This window comes from Schistocerca piceifrons, chromosome 1 (assembly GCF_021461385.2).
Source record: "Schistocerca piceifrons isolate TAMUIC-IGC-003096 chromosome 1, iqSchPice1.1, whole genome shotgun sequence".
NCBI classification, from domain to species: Eukaryota; Metazoa; Arthropoda; class Insecta; order Orthoptera; family Acrididae; genus Schistocerca; species Schistocerca piceifrons.
The window spans coordinates 28,976,759-28,992,266 of NC_060138.1; positions in this window are offsets into that span (position 1 = coordinate 28,976,759).

Consider the following 15,508-nt stretch of genomic DNA (forward strand, 5'->3'; position numbering starts at 1 on the left):
GATAGAGTCTACACGTGCGTTTCGAGACAGCTGCAGCTCGTTTACACGCGTCTTATAACAGCAAAAGCGGCACTGCAGCACTCGTCTGCGAGCACAGAGGCGTCGCGATATCCGTCTCGGCCTTGGAGGTTAAAATTAACCTGCTTCATGCATAAAATAGATTCTAACCTAACCTCCTCGATCCCGTCAAAAACCGACGAATGAGACTGGCCGCCGTGTGAGCAAGCTGTCTGCCGATGTTATCGTGCGACCTCTGCCGACGGCCTCTGACGACCGTTGTCGGAGCCACTCTGACCGCAGCCTTACTTGCGCTGAACACGCGGCGACAGCCTCAGCGCCCGGCAGCGTTCTCGCGACCAGTTCTCCCTGTCTGCCATGAATTCCTTCTGTCAGTGGAGTGCTCGCAAAAACTGGATATTTCTTTCCCTTTTCTTACTTCTTTCAGCCGCTGCGCCAAGTTAGTGTAACAATTTCTTTCCTTATTTTCTAACATTTTGCCGAATATGTGCATCTTCATTACTGGTTACCTCTCCTCTCCAACTTCAACATTCTACTCCGCAAACCAATTTTCGGTGTGTGGAGGAGGGCACATACGTTTTTTTATTTGTCTATCCTGGCAAGGTAAGGACCATCAAGCTTTCTCTTAAGGCCACCGTAAACGATCAAACATTTTGTCAAAAGTAAATATGCATGTCAAATATTTGACCGTGTACAGTGCTGTTTGACATGTTTGTCAAGCATAGATCGTGTTCGACGTGTTTGCAAGAAATTTTGATTGACTGAAAATTTGACGAGATTGCGGACGTCGTTTCTGTCGATGTGTCGCCACGTATGTTTGATGTTTCGTGAGTTTCCACAAATATGAAAACTACTATCAAGTATAAAAACAACACAGCACTGACAATTGCTAAAAAGGTAGAGGTAAAACATGTTTCCCAGCCATATATTAAGCATGAAGAGGTTATGAATAAATTCAATATTTCACACAACAGTGACATACAAGAGCAGTGGAATGGATTAAAAGAAAACGAAGTTCTCCGGTTCTTTTACGGACGATATCAGCTGTATATTCCCATGCTCTAGTATTTCAATGAACTGTCATTAGAAGACCAAGTAAACGAGAATAAAGTTTCGCGTACTTGTGTCTTCTTTTTCCATGTGCGGGCGAAGTAACGCTGAACAAGCTATTGAACGTTTCACTGTCCATCTGCAGAAAGTTACGTAATCATCAGATTTTGAGTGGAACATTTCCTTTAATGGGTTTTCAGTTCTATACTGCTCATTTTAATGCATTCCCTGGACCATCGTCTTGGTTTCTTCTTCTTTAAACACAGTGCCAGAGGCAATGTTAGTCATTCCCACTAGCTCAAAAATACAGCACACACGAAAAGCGTCTGCTTCATACGTGAAGTTAAATTGACAAGCTTACTTGGTACACGTATGGGCTTGTTTGACACACCTGTGGCTACATAACAGCGAACTTGACAGGCAAGTTTGCACTTTTAGGTGGACCTCACAAGTTTTAAAGAGATTCATTGCCCATTCTCAGAAAGTTTTTATAATCATCAGGTTCTGAGAGTAATATTACCTTTACCAGATTTTCGTGGGTAAATCTCTCATTTTAAGCCATTCCCTGTTTTCTTCTTCTCCTTTAAACACAGTGCCAAAGTCAATGTCAGGACTGCTTTTTCTGTATTTGTAGCCGTTCTCACTACAGTCAAAATACACACCAACACGAACAGCGTCTGCTTCAACGTAAGGTTAAAGTGCCAAACATTGTTTGAACTTGTACAGGGTTGCTTGGCAAATCCGTGGCTAGATAATAGCGATTTTGTCAAGCACGTTTGATCGTGTACGGGGGTCTTTATATCTAACCAGATATTGTACAGCTTTTACATTACATTCTGTAATGCCACTTCCTCGGACGAGAAATAAAAATCAAAACTTTGCTCCCAATACCCCAAAGATTTCCCCCCAAGTCCCAAATTCCCAGAAAAGTGAATAAGCGAACGAAGTTCCATTTATCACTATTATTAGGACAATAACAAGTAATTAAATCAGGAATCTAAGACTTGACAATTTAGCAATCTACGAAAGAAAGATTAAATTTCAGTAAAATTAAAATTAAAATCAAAATCATAATAAATTGCAAAATTTATGACTAAGTATAATTCAATGCATTGTCACTACGTTACGAGAGTTAGCCGAAGCAGGTCATATGTTTGAACGCTCGTACATGTAGGCGCGCTCACATTATTTTTTTTTTTTTTTTTTTGGAGATTGAATAATTGCGATCTATTATGACGCAGTAATACGATCTTCTGACTTCAAATATCACGGCATTAGAATTCGAACGTAGGACTTTTACCTACTAGAATAAAGTGAACTTTTAACTAGATAATTGAACTAAACATTACTTAGACAGTGATTTAGGCAATGAACATTGATAGACAATTTTCATTCATAATAGCCAGTCGTTTATCTTCAGTGATAGGTTCGAAGCATATAATTTAAATCCCCCCAACACCTGGGAAAGTATTCTTCTCAAGGACACGGTTAGGAAGTGACTGATATTGTGCAATAAAACACTCTCTCGTGCCAAGTCGTGCATTTGTGATTTAAAATTCTATCAACTATTGACATGAAACTCCCGAGTAATAATTACGCGCAGCGATAATATTTCACTGTAGCGCGCGGAGCTTGTGTAGAATCTTTGACTCAAATAACAAGGCCACTGTTACGATTTCTTAGATACTTGAAATTACGACCAGCTTGTAGGGAATTTGTTGTGGATGTGACTGTATTGGTTTTATCGTTAATATTTCATCATTAATCAGTTAAACATCGATTACGAACGATTAATTACAATTCTTGGTGAAGTAAATATCTCATGCACAATCGACATTTCGGTTCAGCACTGTTTTTTGTGTAACGTCGTCTTCGTAACTTGATAACGATCTCAACACTACCGACTGTCGCCAAGATTTAGCTGGGGCCAAGTGCAAATCATACTAAATCATCAAGAAGAAGAGGCGTTATAATTCATTATGCACGACAGCCCACGGTACCGGTACCAACATGTTCTGAAAAGCCGCGTCGCACATGCTATTTCTCAGGCGATCATGTCTGTTGGTATCGATAAGCCACAACGGGTCAGGTAATTTGGGAGGATGGGCATACTGTAGCTGCCCTACAGTCAAAGTTCAGAATTTAAACATTAAGCACTTCTCCAGCCTGGGCAAACTGAGCAAACCGGTTCCTGTTTTTGCATTAGGTGCAGCCTAGGCTCGACCTTACATGGTTTACAAAAGCACCATTTGTTCATGGACGGTTTCTGATAAAACCCCGAAAAACCATTACTTTCGAGTACTCAGAACACCACTCCTATAATTTCTATTCGTGGCAAATCGTCGGAATTTTTCTGTAGGGTATATTCTTAAGATGATGATGTCGGGAACTTCGAAAATTTTTGAGATCATTATCCGTTACCGAGGTCCAAATTTACCGTATTTATGCAGAAAACCGTAAAAAAACTGTTTTAGCCATATTTGAACCGTAACTCGTAATTATCTAAATAACTAACCATAGAAAACGTCTCAAATTTTAACCGTATACTCTGCACACCTACCTAGAAACACCACTTTCCCGTTTTCGAAAATCTTCATACATCTGAAAAACGATGACTTTTGGATACCAACAGTAGCAGTTGTGGAGATGGACATTTCCATAATTTTTATTCATAGCAAATGGTCTAAAGTTTTAACATACACTGAAGCGCCAAAGAAATTGGTAGAGTCATGCGTATTCAAACACAGAGATACGTAAACAGACAGAATACGGCGCTGCGGTCGGCAGCGCCTACATAAGACAACAATTGTCTGGCGCTGTTGTTAGATCGGTTACTGCTGCTACAATGGCAGGTTATCTAGATTTAAGTGAGTATGACCGTCGTGTTACAGCGATGGAACACAGCATCTCCGAGGTAGCGATGCAGTGGGGATTTTCCCGTATGACGAGTGTACCGTGACTATCAGGGATCCTGTAAAACATCAAATCTCCGGAAAAAGATCCTGCAAGAACGGTATCAACGATGACTGAATAGAATCGTTCAATGTTCAGCAAATTCATGCAGATTTCAATGCTGGGACATCAACAAATGTCAGCGTGCAGACCATTCAACGAAACATTCGGCTTTTGGAGCTTAAGGCCCACTCGTGTACCCTTGATGACTGCACGACACACCGACATTGGACTGTTGATGACTGGAAACATGTTGCCTGGTCGGACGAATCTCGTTTTGAAATTGTATCGAGCGGATGAACGTGTATGGGTATGGAGACAACCTGACGAATCCATGGACCTTGCATGTCAGCAGGGAACTGTTTAAGCTGGTGGAGGCTCTGTAATGGTGTGGGGCGTGTGCAGTTGAAGTGATAAGGGACCCCCGATACGTCTAGATACGACACTGACAGGTGACACGTAAATAAGTATCCTGTCTGATCACCTGCATCCATTCATGTCCATCGTGCATTCCGACGGACTTGAGCAACTACAGCAGGACAATGCGCGACACCCCCACACGTCCAGCATTGCTACAGAGTGGCTCCAGGAACACTGTTCTGAGTTTAAACACTTCCGCTGGCCACCAAACTCCCCATACCTGAACATTATTGAGTATATCTGGGATGCCTTGCAAAGTGCTATTCCAGAGCAGATCTCCACCCCCTCGTACTCTTACCTATTTATGGACATCCCTGCAGGGTTCATGGTGTCAGTTCCCTCCAGCACTACGTCAGACTATAGCCGAGTCCATGCCACGTCATGTTGCGGCACTTCTGCATGCTCACGGGGGCCCTACACGATATTAGGCAGGTGTACCAGTTTCTTTGGCTCTTCAGTGTATGTTCCTAAGATGATGTTCTCGGCGAACACTGTAAATTTTACGATACCATTATCCATTGGCGAGATCCAGAGGTTCAAAGTTACCGTACGTATGTACATAAAATATTCACGTAATATCCGGTCTGAGGCGTAAATGTAGTTTCAGTTGACGTAGTGAACACGTGTCAAGGGTTCGGAGGTCATCCAAAAGGTTCTGAGGTCACCAAACTGTATTTTTAGTCGCCATTTTACCACAAATAAAATTTTATAACTCCTTGTCTCTGTATATACAAACTGTCTTCACCTGAAAATTACTTGACGGTGCCACCTGTCGGCGTAAGCACAATACAAGCAATTATTATGTCATACGACTTCCTTTGTACCACTTTTTTTTTTTTTTTTGGCAAACTGTAGCCTAAAAAATGTTGTGCCTTTATATATAATGTAATCCAAACTGAACTTCCGTTTGCTGGGAGATGATTTTTTGTTAACCTTACGTTATGTCTACTTATTTCTTGTTTATTTTATTGAAAGACAGCAGACTGTAAGGAGACAGTGACAAGGGAGAAAAAAAGAATGGGACAAAACAGTGGCAGTGGGTCAGAGAGACAGTGAAAGTGGCTGAGGAGAAGACAGTGGTAAAGAAGGGTGAGAGAAAGGGAGAAAGACAGTGATTGTGGGTGAGACAGACACGAGAAAGTGCTAATGGGAGAAAATGAAACAGTGGGAGAGAAAAACATGGCCATCATGAAGAGATATAGGTCGCAAGAATGACAAACAATAGACAGAACGAGTGACCCTGGAAGTGCGGGAGCGTTTTGCTAGTCTTGTGGTCCAGCAACACACTGAGTCTAGGTTGTATAGAAAAAGATCCGACGACATTTATAGTGCGGGTGTGAAGCTGACAGGAGGCTCAGTTCTGAACTGTTCTGCGCATCCTCATCTACGTACCTTCAGAAGCCAAAGAGATTCAGTCTTCCTCGTGATGAAGCCATCATGGAACTTTCACGAGCTCCACTAGACCTATAGATACCCACTGAATGTTCCCCAGAGCATTGCCAGCTTGTCTCCATCCCACAATATAGGTGTCAAGAGCTGTGCCCCTGGAAGATGTCGTATTCGCGCTCTCCCATCAGCACAATGAAGATGGTATCAAGATTCATCGGACCATGCAATGCTCTGCCACTGTGCAAGTGTCTACTACCAATAGTCACGTGTCCATTTAACTCATAGCTGCTGACATTGTGGTGTTAACTTTGGCACATGCATGGGTCGTCAGCTGCGGGGGCCCATTGTTAGGAGTGTTTGGTGCACAATGTGTTCAGACATACTTTTCCTCTGTCCAGCATTAAAGTTTGAAGCTAGTTCCGCCACAATTCGTCGCCTGTCCCATTTTACCAGTCTGCCCAGCCTACAATGTCTGACATCTGTAATGAGAGATGGCTACCCAGCCCCACAACATCCGTATATGGTTTCACACTTTTTTTCGCCATGTGTTGGAGACACTGACCACACCACTCCTCGTACGCCCAACAAGTCACGCTGTTTTCAAAATCCTTGTGATGTGCCTCTGGGCCACCACAATCTGCCCTTGTTCAAACTCACATACACTGTGCACCTTCTGCATTATATGGAGGATATTAGTGTTTAACGTCCTGTCAACAAGTAGGTCATCAAGACGGACCATAAGCTCGGATAAAAAAGGATGAAGAAGGAAACTGGCTGTACGCTTTCAAAGGAACCATCTCAACATTTACCTCAAACAATTTAGGGAAATCACAGAAAACCTAAGTCATGATGGCCAGATGTAGGGTCTCAAGAGTCCCCATTCTACACACAATAGCATGCTCACTGAAGTAGTAGGCCAAAGCCAGTTCTGAGGCATTTTTTTTATGTGGGTTGGATATACTCAGGGGCTAACTTGATTGATTTATGACCACTTCCTCCTCCTCCTCTTACCCTATTTTTCTGTTAATTGATTTATGATACCCTGGGGGTTGGTTTGTGACCCCCTGTGTCCTTCAGAGAACCACTCCCCCTCAACCCCCCCCCCCCCTGGGAAAATCCCTCGCCAATACGAGCACACTTTTGATATAAATCAATTGACTAATTAAATCAACATATTAATTAACCCCTATCTCTCTGGGAAATCCCCCAGCCTTCCCCTACCACCCCAATTTGGAAATTGGTGGGAAAAGGACTCAGTCTGTGCTGGAGAGAAGGAATCAAACGACCGGAAAATCAGTTACATAGCAAAAAATATACTGTTTATTTTTATTTAGAAAGTTTAGTTCGCATGTGTTGGATCTCTCTTTCATTAGGTGGTAAAAACTCATCATTCTTTGCTGTTTTGGAAGATGCAGCACTTGTAAAATACATCAAAAAGAAGTAATTAAATTTGAGAACACAAACACACTCCTCTACATGCTGCCTGTAACCCACTTTGTCATGAACATAAAACTTGTTTGACTCATACACAATAGCGTGTTCTGTGTGTGACTAAGAGCACTATCTACCTGCAATCATTAACAGCAAACATCTCTATACAACAGCTAGCAGAGGACTTCCAACAAATTTGTGGTGAATCGTGTCCTATTCCAACATGCTCCTCTAGATGAATGAAGATATATTTCAAGTACTCTGTTTCTCTGCCACATCTTGGATATAAATCGAGTCTTCAGTTTCATAGGACATAAATCAAGTATTCAGTTTCATAACTGCAGTGATTCTAAGTCAGTGGCAGGGGATTGTAGGTACTGCACTCATTGTTTATATATTTGCCTGACAAATGTTATGAGTGTGGGAAAGTGTGTGTTCTGTTCACAGAGTTAGTGGAGCATGGTGTGTAATTTTACATATCCTATGCATTTCTGTGTATGTCCTATGATCATTTCTCTCTTCCCAGCAACTTCATGGTATGGAATCCAAACACTGCAACAGTTCTACAGAATTGGTAGCACAAGTTTCAAACTCCTTCCATCTGGAGCTCCATCATGTATAACTCAAACGTTTCTTCTTCTTCTTCTTCTTCTTCTTCTTCTTCCTCTTCTTAGTCGTCTCTTATATCACCACAACACTCTCAAAAGTGCCAAGCTAGTATCTATTATACACCAAACTCCTCGGCATGCAAGTATCTAGACAGATCGTGTGTATTTGGATGGGTGATGTGAGTAAGATTGGTATGGAACAGTCTCCACAGAATGGTAGTTACAGTATTGGAATGAGAAAAGTAATCTGCATCACTAGTGTCAGTCAGTACAAATTTGCAACAGTTGCTATACTCTTTGTGAAAGCAAAATATCGAAGTGTAGTAGTTATGCGTAGCTCAGCTAATTGAGATGTCAAATGTAGGGGGTATAGTACCCTCCTACTTCTGATCAGTTTCAAATGAAATTGAAGACAGCGTTTTGGGGGGGGGGGGGGTGTTAAAGGCTGAGGAAAAGTTAATAGAGGCATACAGAGAGGCCATATATAGTTTCACTCAGGTTCCTTAGCCTTAAGGTTCAACAAAGGAGTAGCTCATTTCGAAATAGAGGGCTGAGTGCTAGAGCTTCGAATCTCTCATGCCACATAGGGGGCATGGAAAATTGCAACACAATCTTACTGAATTTATAAAGTGTTTTGGCTAAGGAATGTATTTTTGCACCTCCTCTCTGCCGATATTTGTGTCATGCGATGTAGACTGTGTAACATATGTTATGTTATGTTTATCATCCCCAAAAAGTAATGGAAGGGATGGTTTAGCAATGATAGAGAAATTGAGAACAATGCTGCAGTGTCATTGGTGGTTTGGACCTCAAGTAATTGAGTAAAATGCATTAAAATTACAGACACCTAGTAAAATTACGAAAATTGATGGAAAACACATAGAACTGATGAAAATACGACAATTATGTGGACAGATGAGGGTACTTGCATGCTCGCCTGGGTGTCTGCAAATCATTCCATTCCTCCACCTGTAGGATGGACAGCTGTTGGTGCATACTATCCGTGCTCTGTGGTCCTGCAGAATACCCCCTTGTTCCACATATGGTTATGAACTATAAGTCATAAAAATGAAAGATGCAGTGTCCAAAGATCTGGAGATCACCTGAGACACCAAAACAGCGATCATTTACCTGGATGCAATAAGCACCACCAATATGAGGAATCAATGCTCAGGGTCTCTTTGAAAAACAGATTATTGAGACATCTGCTAACCCATCACTGTGGAAGATGAGCTTCATGCAGCTGTTTGGATAAGCTCCACAATGCCACAAACTTATGTAGTTTCCATATGTTGTGATGTCCTCCATATTTTTGTCAATAAGAAACACCACCTCTGTCTTTTATTTCAACTGTCCTTTGTGTTGCAGGAGCAGCATAATTTATGTCATATGATGTCCAGCTTTCAGTGAAAGCCAATTAATGTTGGTTTAGCACCTGACATCTGGCACCTGGCACGTGACACAGACCTCAAAGTCGTGGTGGAAAAACAAAATGTATGGTAGTGCACAAAGCTGTAGTCACACACTAAATGGGTGTGTTGTGAAAGAACAACACAGGAACCCTCTCTTGTGATTGATAGTCTGTGCGATATGGTCCTCCCACAGTACAGAGAATGTTTGCTTGACAGATACGAATGCACCCTGAGAGATACTGATCTCCTTCAGACTGAGCTAACTGTATGTAGTTTGGAAACATACCACAAAGCAGTAGCAAAATCCTCGTCCTTCTTCCAGTTTTCATATGATGTGAAGTCGTAGTAATTTTCCAAATAAGAAACACTACTGTACTGCTTGTACTGTCTTTTCTACTACCTTGTGTTGCAGGAGAAAGCTGGCCTTACACACTGTATACAGTTTGCACAGCTACAACAAAATGTTCCCACTTTCACCGAGTGGTCAAACACGGTCCTTTCGTGTTAACTCAGCTCATCGTGTTTCTTCACAGGATGCAGAAGGTGGTAGATATAGTGCTCTCTGACTTCCTCTCAGTTCCAGCTTAAACTGAAACTATCACATGGACAAAGCTGCATGGAGAGTGCAGCAGAGATTGAGGAACAGTAGCAAGATGCAAAGAGACTGTCTAAAAACCACACTGGAGTTTTAGTGTACAAGATAGGTTCACTGTAGAAGATAGGTTCTCACTTCGAGTTATGAGAGTGCCATGAATATGATTCACTAGTGGCTGTAATCATTAAAAGGCATCTCCACAGGATCCAGTGCAAGTATGTGGCTCAATAGAGAGACTTGTTTCCAAATCGCTTTCTACCAGAAAGCATAACACTGTAGATCTGAAAAGCCAGTGTATTGATCATAGGATTTTGTACATTTCTTATGACTTCAATCTAGCGTTATATTTTTTAAGTGATTCCTCACATAGCATACCATCTACTGTATGTGATCATTCTCAATCAACCATCAGCCTCCCTCACCTATAACCCAGTAGATATATCACAGAACCTCTGTTACACTGACTACAAGGCACTGAGATAGAATGCATTCCAAATATTGTTCGTTAGCATGAGAAATTTAGCAGCGGCATGAGTGAGTTGCAAACACCATGTTCCTTAGCCAAATCACTTCTTAAACTTGGTGAGAAGGGTGATTTTATCACGAGCTTACACCACTGGCAATTTGCATCTGCACTTTCAGTCTGTTAATGCACACCCCAGCGACCACCGTCCACATTCAGTGTCACTGTATTTGTGTCATTCAGAGGCAATAGCATATCTCTATTTATTAAGCAAATATAGTTTTTAACATGGTTGCAGTTAGTGGCCCTTGTCTATTCCTGTAGAACCAACAATTCTTTTTATACAGGGTGACAGTAACATAGTCATTGTGATCATGTTTTTAATAACTGGTCGCTTATAAGACGATTAGGTCTCTCTTCCTAGGACACACTGGTACCACTCACAAGAAAAATAAATGGAGTATGTCCATATATTCCGGAATTTTCTCGCAGTATTGTTTGGTGCTACCAGCATTCAGTTATTGGTGAAGTATTATACTTAGGATGGGCTGTGTGATAGATTTGCTGTGATCAGCAAGCTCATAAAGTGTGTAAAGTTACTGTGGTCAGTATTCCGACACGTGCATAGAAAATGACTATGTGTGATCGTAAGACAGGTACGGATTTGATGTGGAAAACTACGATTTCAGTGCATCGAGAGCCATAAGGGGGATGAAAGATTTTATGTGGAAAGTTATGTCCAGTGATAAGGAGGATACAGACATCGATATTTTGAGAGCCACAGCCATCAGGAGGAGCTATTTCCAGTACTTCACTCATTGTCGAATGTCATCAGCTTAGGAACGCAATAGTAATCTTTAATTGTAATTACAGAAATAAATAGGTGGCTGATTTTCTAGGACAACACCATCTGACACGAGGGGTGCACGGTGGAGGTAGCGGGTAGCTGGGACGAATTGACATTTCCAGCTTAAGGCTGTCGCAAGTGGTGAGTACAGAGAAACGTTCTGGTCGGGCAGTGAGTCAGCTCTTGCATGCAGCAGTGGGGACAAGTCCTGTGACGGCCTTCGCAGCACCCTGTGGACAGTTGAACAGTGGTCTAGCCGGTATGCTGGTAGAGTGGTGACAGATGAGGATGTGTGTTGCGAGTATTTCCAGTTTTTATGTGGATATTTGAGAAGATTCAGTAACAAGTTCTGTCACTGTATGTATTGACGACATCTGAATTCCCGCCACTCTGATCACTCTGGATGCCCTCCACGACTGGGCGGCAGTTCTCTCTGGTGGGCCGAGTCTGAGACGCACATCCACAGTGGCAACTAGCGATGTGCGACATCTGGCCTGGGGTGCCGTGTGTGGAGATTGGGACTCGAGTGCGCGAGATGTACAAGTGTTTCAGTGATCTCCTACTTGTAGCCATGACAACTACTACTACTACAAATTGGATCACGGTTTAAGTGTGTCGTGTTTAGTGCTTCACAGAACATGACAGTGGACTCTTGTCTTGCAGTGGTATTTGTTGCTGTCTCTAGCCTATCAGGCAGTAGGGTCTTCCTCCTCCTTCTGAATGGAGAGGAGAGAACCTATTTCGAAATTCTATAGTGCTTTAAAAACCCAGTCACAACATCAAATTCCCAATTGATCAGTTTATTGTTTCTGAAAGTGGTATTGCAAGCACGCATCTGCCCAGCCCCTGGCACAAATTGTTTAAGGACATAGCACACAACTGAGTTGAAATTTGAAATTTTCAGCTACCTTCAACATAATGGAATTCCTACCAAATGACCTAACTGTGTCAGTATCCGTGAGCAAGAGGCGAGGGAAAAAAATTCAGAAGGGGAAGAGTAGGGTTTGTAAACCGGTGAGCTGCAGGATTGAATCCTGGTAATATACCAGTCCCGGTATCCATCAATAAGATGCACAAAGAAACTGCCTGCACACAAAGGGTATTGATTTAATGAATTAGTCAATCAATCTGATAAAGTGAGGGAATATATTTCCAAGGCATTCACAGCTGGGGATTTACCAAGTTCCTACTACTTTGTTCAGGACAAAGGATGGGCTAGTGTGGCACACGACAGACACTCGCTGGGCGAGAAGTAACCAGAGAGAGCAGAGATGGTTTACCACACGTCAAATATAAAAATGACACTTACTTCTGCCCTGGGGTCATTGGATGGTTTACCAGGTATCAAATAACAAAATGACACTGACTTCTGCTATTGGGTCGTTGGACTGTCCAGGTGGCAATACTCGAGGCACTCCCTTAGCTCCCATCAATGTCAACTGGGGATACTGGGATCACTCGCTAGCTGTCTGTGGGCCTGGGCACAAGGCTTCCAGACACAGTGGTAGACATGTTGTTGTGATGGTCCAAGCAATGCGTGGTAAGGGAGTTATTTTTTCCTAGCACTGTGCACTTACTCGGAGCTGTTAGTGGGTGCATGTCTTACAGAGACCTTTTGCCGCATATGTGTTAGGCTACTATTTTTTTGCGATATGTTTTTCCCACTGCCAAACTGTAGCACTGTAATCAGAGCAGGACATCATGTGTGATGTTTCTGGAAGTGGAAAGCTAGTGCTTCCTACCACCTCTTACCTGTTAGCACAGTCACACAAAGGGTTGTCATTACCTGACACTTTTTTCAGGGATTAGCTCAATTTACAGCACACCTCTCTCCTGACCTGCACGCACGGTAATACTCGAGGCAGCTAGCGGTGCGGTAACTGACAGCATTTGCAGGCCCTGTGCGTTTGGGAATACAGGAAGCAGCTGGCACGTCTGCCCTGCGGTCGGCGCGAAGATGCAATCAGAAGATTAAGAGCAGTGAATTATGTTGACATTGACTTTGTGACAGTATTCCTTGCGTGATCAGAAAAAAAGTGATCTATTTAATTACTTCTTTCTGATGTATCTTACAAGTCCTGCATCTACTGAAACAGGAAAGAACAATGAGCTTTCCCCACCAAATAAAAGAGAGATCCAACCCATGTCAACTGGATTTTATAAATAAACAGTATATCCTTTGCTTTGTAATTGAATATCCTGTCATGAGATCCTTCCTCTCCAGCACAGACTGAGTCCTTTTCCCACCAATTTCTGGTCAGAGGTGGGAGGGGAGGGCTGTGGGATTTCCCAGAAGGGGAGGCGTGCGTGTATCGGCGAGGGAGCTTCCCAGAGGGGTGGGGGAGAAGGAAGGGGAGGGGGAGGGATGAAGGATTTCTCAGATGGATAGATTATATCCACAGGGTCATAAATCAAGCCCCAGGGAGTCGTAAATCAATTAACAGGACCAAAAGTTAAGGGAGGGAGAGGGGACTCATAAATCAGTCAACTTTGTCCTTGAACGTAAGCAACTCGCACTAACAAATGCCCCAGAACTGGTTTTGCCCTACTAATCACTGATACTACATCTGATTATGTGTATCTGACCAGCAGTCATTCCTTATTGCGTGGACGGGTTTATAGCGTTAGTAGGTTGATGGTCATAATGTCCCTGTTGATCAGTGTATATAGACAGTGGCAGTGAGAGGGAGATGCTGAATATGAAGGCTTCACTACAAAGAGACAATGGGTAAAAAAAATTTAGAACTTTCAGTGTTAAAAGAGTGTGATTATGTGCGCATGCACAAGTTTTGGTGAGGAATGTGGAATAACGATTGAGGCAGCTGGCTCCCCACTTTCCTGCCAGTCTTTTAAAGAGGAGCATATTTGCCATTTTTGCACTCCAACAGGAGCATTTTTCTGCTGGTTCTCTACATTAATAAACATCCATCCCAAATCCCAGGGCATGGTTACAAGGTCTGTTTCCAGGTAGCATACCCAATGGGTTCCAGGGCAACAAGAATTTGATTATCTATGCATGAGAGCACTCAGCAGCTTCCAACAAATCTCACACATAATATCAAACCTTTTCGAAGCTTTTTATTGCCGTCACCCCACCCCCTGCCCCCACACCCACCCCCACAAAATGATGACTATACTTCTGCTGTTCATGCAGTTTTTTACTATTTTATTTTATTTTATTTATTAGTCCCAACATCTGGGTTGGTTGGGCTGTTTGCCAGCGTCTCGATTGCTCTTTTCATACACTTAGGTAATACATAGTTTGCCTTTTAGTTTATTAATATTTAAAACTTTCTGTTTCTCACATATGCACCAAGGTGACCAGAATCATGAGATACCTTCTAATATTGAGTCAGACTTCCTTTTGGCCAGTGTAGAGAAGAAGCTTGATGTGGCATTGACTCAACAAGTCATTGGAAGTCAGTTCCAGAAATTTTGAACCAGCTTGACTCTCTAGTAATTGTGAAAGTGTTGCCGGAACACGATTTTGTGAACAAACTGACCTCTTGATTATGTCCCTTAAGTGTTAAGATGGGATTCATGTTGGGCAATCTGAATAGCCAAATCATTCACTCAAATAGTCTGGAATGTTCTTCAAACCAACTGTAAACAGTTGTGACCCAGTGACAAGGCACACTGCAATCCACAAAAATTCCACTATCATTTGGAAACATGAAGTCAATGAATGGCTGCAGATGGTTTCCAAGTAACCAAACATAATCATTTCCAGTCAAACAACAGTTGAGTTGGACCAGAGGATCCAGTTCATTTCATGAAAACACAGCCCACACCATCATGGAGCCATTGCGCTGTTAGCAAAGGCACTCACCTCAGTCATCTGCTACCATAGTTGATTAGCACCAAATTTCGCTGCCCTGTCCTAATGGATATGCTTGTCATATGTCCCACAGTCATGTCTGTGGTTATTTCACAAAGTGTTGCTTGTCTGTTGGGACAACTCCACAGAGTTCAATCGTGGGTCCCCTTCTATTCTTAACTCAAACAAGAAACTAAACTGACACTTCTTTCTGATAATACAGGAATCATCATTAATCCAGTAAAAGAAACGCCAATAGAAAATGATACAAAAAATGTCTTTGGAAAAGTTATTGATTGGTTTTCTGTGAATGGGCTTGCTCTGAACTTTGAAAAAACAGAGTACATCCAATTTTCTACTGCAAGGGGTACACAGGTCCTTCAATAAATGTAACACCTCAACAGAAGTCAGTAGCCGGGGTAGAGCACACTAAGTTTTTGGGTGTACACATAGATGAGAATCTTAATTGGAAAATTCATATTTTGGGTCTCCTAAAGCAACTAGAT